The sequence below is a fragment of the Podarcis tiliguerta genome (genome assembly GCF_965153285.1).
Source record: "Podarcis tiliguerta genome assembly, chromosome: 13".
Taxonomy (NCBI): domain Eukaryota; kingdom Metazoa; phylum Chordata; class Lepidosauria; order Squamata; family Lacertidae; genus Podarcis; species Podarcis tiliguerta.
The window spans coordinates 34,299,236-34,305,559 of NC_139546.1; positions in this window are offsets into that span (position 1 = coordinate 34,299,236).

Genomic DNA, 6,324 nt, shown 5'->3' on the forward strand with positions numbered 1-6,324 from the left:
TATATATATATATATATATATATATTGGGAGAAATTCTTACGAAAATGCTGATGAATTTTCATGCGGACTTAAAAAACAAACAATCCCAAAAACCTGATGTGGAGATCAGAGGATGGGGGGGGGGGGGATGAGAAACTGAGGGAACCCAAACTTGACAGTTTCCCCACCCCCAATTCTGAACCTGATTGCTATTCAGGAATTCAGAGCGGGTGGGTTTGGGCCCTTCCCCCAGCCTTGGCACTTGAGATTCTTGTACTGTAAATGGAGATGTAAGAAACTTGAAACATGGACCATCTCTCTCAGTGCTCCCTCATGAAGCTGCGGCCCCTTTCCTGAGGATCAGTGGACGTTTTGCAGTTTAAGCAAGCATCTCCACCCCCACCCAGCTGTCCATTACTGGATCCCACCAGCAGGCAGCAAAACTGGGCAGCGGCTAAGTTCAGCAGACAGCACAGAGCTGCATAACAGGTAGAAATCAACTGACAAAGCTTTTTCTCAGTGATGCTGGTGAAAGCTTGTTTCCTGCTACTTAGGTTCTGTGTCTGTTACACAGTCTTCACCCTGCGAATCTTCCTCTCTCACACAGCTCCTTCCTTCACTGCTTGCATTTCAGAGGGTAGTGAAAACTTTGCCATTTAATCAGGCTCTTGTGCCCTCCTAGTTATTTGCACAGTTGTGGGTTTCATTGTTTTCTGTCATTCCTTTCTCTCATCTTTGTTTGTTCTTACAATATTACTGAATGAGCGCTATCTGGATAATATTTCTCTTTTATTGTAGTTCTCTTTTATCGCTGTGTTTGTTTTTAACTGATCTTAAGCTTTGTGTGTGTTTCGTGGATCTGTATGTCATTTTGAGACTTTTTGGTGGGAACTTGTGAATAAGTGAAATAATAATAATAATAATAATAATAGTAATATATTTTATTGGGTTTAATTGTGCACTGCTCTGCACTTTAGAAAGGAAGAGGAGATAAATAATTTAAATTAATTAATCAATCACTCAATTAGCTTTCTTTTTTCTTTTTTTATAATTCTTATGTTACATTAATAAATATTATCATATTACATCACAGGACTTGTTATACTATATACAAGGATAATATACAAAAGGGGGAAAAAGGAAATATTCCAGAGTCATATATGTACCAACACTTTGGCACAATCGCGTTGTATATTCCTTTTTTACAAATGAATGTACTCTTATTGTTATAAATTTCTTCACATTTTATCTAATACATTCCTATATCAATATGTACCCTTGATCTTATTTCTCAACTCAATCTCTCTCCAAAGTCAATCGAATGCTAGCACAGATAGCGAACCCTTACTGTATTTTTGAACATATATCTTATATCTATCCCACTTTTCCATAAATTTTTGTTTTGAGCTGCCTCTCAGGCTATTTGTCTACTGCGCCATTTCAGTTACCTGTCCTCTCCTGCAACATCCCAGGGCTGGTTGCAGCAACATAATCATACAACTGAAAACAAACGTACGAGTTTATATACAATTATAAAAGCAAGGGAAACAGCTCCAGAGAAAGGAAGTGAGTACCACAAAAATATCTTCACAGTCAAAGGCCACAATAAAGAGGTGTGCTTTCATCATATGAGGGAGGATGTGCAATGAAGATGCTTGATGCACCTCTTCACCCTCCTCATTGCACCACTGGCGGAGGAAGGGGGTGCGGTAGGTACGGCCTGCCCCAGGTGTCATCCCTGAAGGGGGGTGACATCGCTGCCCCGCCCCCTTGGGATGCTTGCTCCGCCCCTGCGGGTGGCTCGCCTCACCCCCGGGTGCACAGCATGTGCGCCGCTCCGGGTGCCGGAGCAACTAGCTCCGCCTCTGCATTGCACACTCCCTTTTCCCCATGAAACCCAGGCATCCTAGAACCTGTTTTTAATTAGAGGAATTAGCTTTGGAATATAGTGAGTCATTATGAGGAACTTGCCTCTAGGCATGTGTGAAGCGCGTTGCTGTTCCAGCACTATTACTGCCATTATTCTCATCACCCCCAAATCTGAGGAAGCTGTGATAGGGTTTCTAGGTAAAAAGTGATGGTTGTTTCCTAGAAGGGTTTTCTTTTATGTCTCTCATTTGGTCATTTTTGTGACTAGCTTGATGAAGAGTTCTGTAGCTTCTGCATACTATTCCCTAACAACTTGGTTGGTCTAATCTTTCTATATACATAAAAATGTAACGCTGTCATCACACAGCTATTGTTGATTTCAAAATGGTAGTTTGGAACAACTGCAAAGCTTTGGATAAAGCTTTTTTTTTTCTGCAAGGGGGTAGGTGGAGTTAGCAAACAATGTGAGCAGAGCTGCAACCCTTAGTCAGAACATACAGAATTAACAATCTCAGAAAATTAGAATATTAAATGAAATCAGCAAAACAAGAGCAATATTGGACCTCTGAGAAGTAGAAGCATGCACATGTACTCAGTACTTGGTTTGGGCCCCTTTTGCATCAATTACTGCCTCAATGCGGCGTGGCATGGGTGCTATCAGCCTGTGGCACTGCAGAGGTGTTATGGAAGACCATAACATCAGAAAAGAGATTTGGACTAACACCAGCTGATGACATGGCTCCCCAAATCTCTTTTCTGATGAGAGCAGCTTTTGCATCTCATTTGGAAACCAAGGACCCAGAGTCTGGAGGAAGAATGGGGAGACACACAATGCTAGAGGCTTGAAGTCCAATGTGAAGTTTCCACAGTCTGTGTTGATTTGGGGAGCCATGTCATCAGCTGGTGTTGGTCCACTGTGCTTCATTAAGTCCAGGGTCAACGCAGCCATCTACCAAGAGATTTTGGAGCACTTCATGCTTCCTTCCAGACGAGCTTTATGGGGATGCTGATTTCATTTTCCAACAGGACTTTGTCACCTGCCCACACTGCCAAAAGTACCAAAACCTGGTTCAGTGCCCATGGGATTACTGTGCTTGATTGGCCAGCAAACCCGCCTGACCTGAACCCCATAGAGAATCTATGGGGCATTGCCAAGAGAAAGATGAGAGACATGAGACCGAGCAAGGCAGAAGAGCTGAAGGCTGCTATTGAAGCTTCCTGGTCTTCCATAACACCTCAGCAGTGCCACAGGCTGATAGCATCCATGCCACGCCACATTGAGGCAGTAATTGATGCAAAAGGGGCCCAAACCAAGTACTGAGTACATGTGCATGCTTCTACTTCTCAGAGGTCCAATATTGCTCTATTTGCAGTCCTTGTTTTGCTGATTTCATTTAATATTCTGATTTTCTAAGATTGTTAATTTGGGGTTTTCATCAGCTGTACACCATAAACATCACAATTATAACAAAGAAAGGCTTGACATATCTCGCTTTGCATGTCATGAGTCTATCTCATATATTAGTTTCACCATTTAAGTTGAATTACTGAAATAAATGAACCTTTCCACAATATTCTAATTTTCCGAATTTCACCTGTAAGAAGAGCATGCTGGATCAGGCCAATGTCCCATCTAGTCCAGCATCCTGTTTTCATGGTGGCCAGTCAGATGTCCATGGAAAGCCCATAAACAGGACCCAACTCCCAAAGTTTCCAGCAATTAGGATAATAATGGCAATGCGGATTTTGAAATTCTCCTATAAGGAAGCATAGTAGTGAGTAGAGCCCAACAACACTGAGCTGACTCCAGTAACTTACTGGGTCGCCAGCAATTTGTGTCTTCTGTTTCCTTGTTCCTCCACACCCGCTCTCTTAAGTTGGGTGGTTGCAAGATTTCATCTCTTAATCCCTCCCTTGTTGTTTTGCCAACCTTCCCCCTGGAAAAATGGGGTGCTAATTTTAATTTCAGGTGCCATCTGTTTTCTTGGCAGCATCGATGCATTTTGCAACACCCTGGGTGTAAAGCCTGTGTCAAGCTTTGGCTTTAAACTGGCTTGATTAAAACTGCTCTGCTATCCAGACGCAATCTCCATTGAGTTCAATGAGATCTGCATCCTGAACACTCATTATTTCCTCCCCAACGAAACTTGGAATTGTGGGTGTCTTGAGAATACTTTAAGTATGCTGCAGAGAGCCTTGTGGGTGTGGCAGCCATGGTCTGTTGTACAGTGGTACCTCGGGTTACATACACTTCAGGTTACAAACGCTTCAGGTTACAGACTCTGCTAACCCAGAAATAGTGCTTCAGGTTAAGAACTTTGCTTCAGGATGAGAACAGAAATTGTGCTCCGGCGGTGCAGCAGTGGTGGGAGGCCCCATTAGCTAAAGTGGTGCTTCAGGTTAAGAACAGTTTCAGGTTAAGTACGGACCTCCGGAACGAATTAAGTACTTAACCTGAGGTACCACTGTATCCCCTTCCAGCTTTGCAGCATTCAAAAGTTTCTGGTGTTTTCTGCTCATGCTGACTGCAGTACAGTGGTACCTCAGGTTACAGACACTTCAGGTTACAGACTCTGCTAACCCAGAAATAGTACCTCAGGTTAAGAACTTTGCTTCAGGATGAGAACAGAAATCGCGTGACGGCAGCAGCGGGAGGCCCCATTAGATAAAATGGTACCTCAGGTTAAGAACAGTTTCAGGTTAAGAACGGAGCTCCAGAACGAATTAAGTTCTTAACCTGAGGTACCACTGTACTTCTGTAGGTGTGTACTGAGAGGTTCTATTAGAAACATATCCTTGCTGTCTAGAGCTCTCAAGATCTTTTGGACTACAATTCCCAAACACCTTGAGAGCTGTAATCGGGGCTGCTGGGCTCTGTAGTCTAAAGCATGGGGGGAGGGGGCACCAGGATGGCAAAGGCGGATCTAGAACCAAGACCTATTTATTTCTACTTCTCTTAATCTTGTTTTCCCACACACACACCTACACAAGCTCAAATGAAAGCCAAGCCTTTTTGATCTGTAGTGTGACTGTTTCTTCTCTGATGACACTAGACAGCCAAAGCTTGTTGCCTTCAGCAATCTTGCAGTGACTGTGACACCTGGGCTAACAGAGCCCATTATGTCCCAATAGCCCAAACCTAATCCATTATTCTAGGTGTTTCCCCATGTTATTCTATTGAAATATTAATTTTTCACAGCGCAATCCTATTCAAGTCCCGTTGAATACAATGGAGCATTTTCTGATTGCCACCACCTTTGTCATCTCAAACATTTTGCATGAAGATCCCCAGGCAACTTCCTCCCTAATCTTGCAATAGCTCCTTTCTTTAATCTTAAATTCTTGCCAGCACCCAAATTGGTCGGCTGGGATGAAATCTTACAGGCTCAAATGGTGTAGCCATTCCATAAAAAAGATGCTGAACGACTGACACTGTTGTTGTACCTGCAGCCCAGGGAAAAGCACTGAAAACAGCTCTGTCCGGCACCTCTTGTGGTATAGTGGTTAAGAGCGGTAGACTCATAACCTGGTGAACTGGGTTCGATTCCCCGCTCCTCCACATGCAGCTGCTGGGTGACCTTGGGCCAGTCACGCTTCTCTGAAGTCTCTCAGCCCCACTCACCTCACAGAGTGTTTGTTGTTGGGGGGGGGGGAAGGAGAATGTTAGCCGCTTTGAGACTACTTAGGGGAGTGATAAAGCGGGATATCAAATCCAAACTCCTCCTCCTCCATTTTGTGTGCTGTTACATAAACGCTTTTCAAAGGGTGACCTATCTAACTGCTGAGTAAGCTAGTATTGACATTAATAACCATACTGAGTCCGTCTATTGGTCTGTCTCACTCAGTAGTGTTTACTTTCCAGGGTTTCAGTATGGGGGTGGGGGTCCTCTCCCTGTGCTACCTGGAGATGCTGAGGAATGAACCTGGGATTTTAAATTTTTTTTGCATGCAGAGCAGATGCTCTTCCCCCGAGACACAGTCCTAGTCCTTCCCCAAGTCCTATGCCCCCCCTTTTTCCACTGATCTCTGTACCCTCAAACCAAAGGGGTGTGAAATTTGCAGAGTACTTTTCTAGACTCTCGATCTAGCTGAAGTTACTTGTGAGATGGTGATGCCTGTGCACACTTACTGGGAAAGGGGGACTTGCTTCTATGTAAACTTAAGAGAGCACACTGAGCTGCCTGTCCCATTGAAAACAATGGAGCAAGTTAAAGTCACGACAAAAAAAAAAACAACTTCTGCCCCATTGCTTTCAATGGAAATTGCTTGTCACGGCTAATTTTAATTGGGGCCTAATCTTTGAGGCTGCATTGGATATTTTTCAGCTTATTAAACCAAACTGCCATCTTGGAAGTTAGAGATTTGCTATAAACACACACAGAGAGAGAGAGAGAGAGAGAGAGAGAGAGAGAGAGAGAGAGACCAATCTACTGGATGCAGTTCATACTACTTTGCAATCTACACTCAGTGGCGTA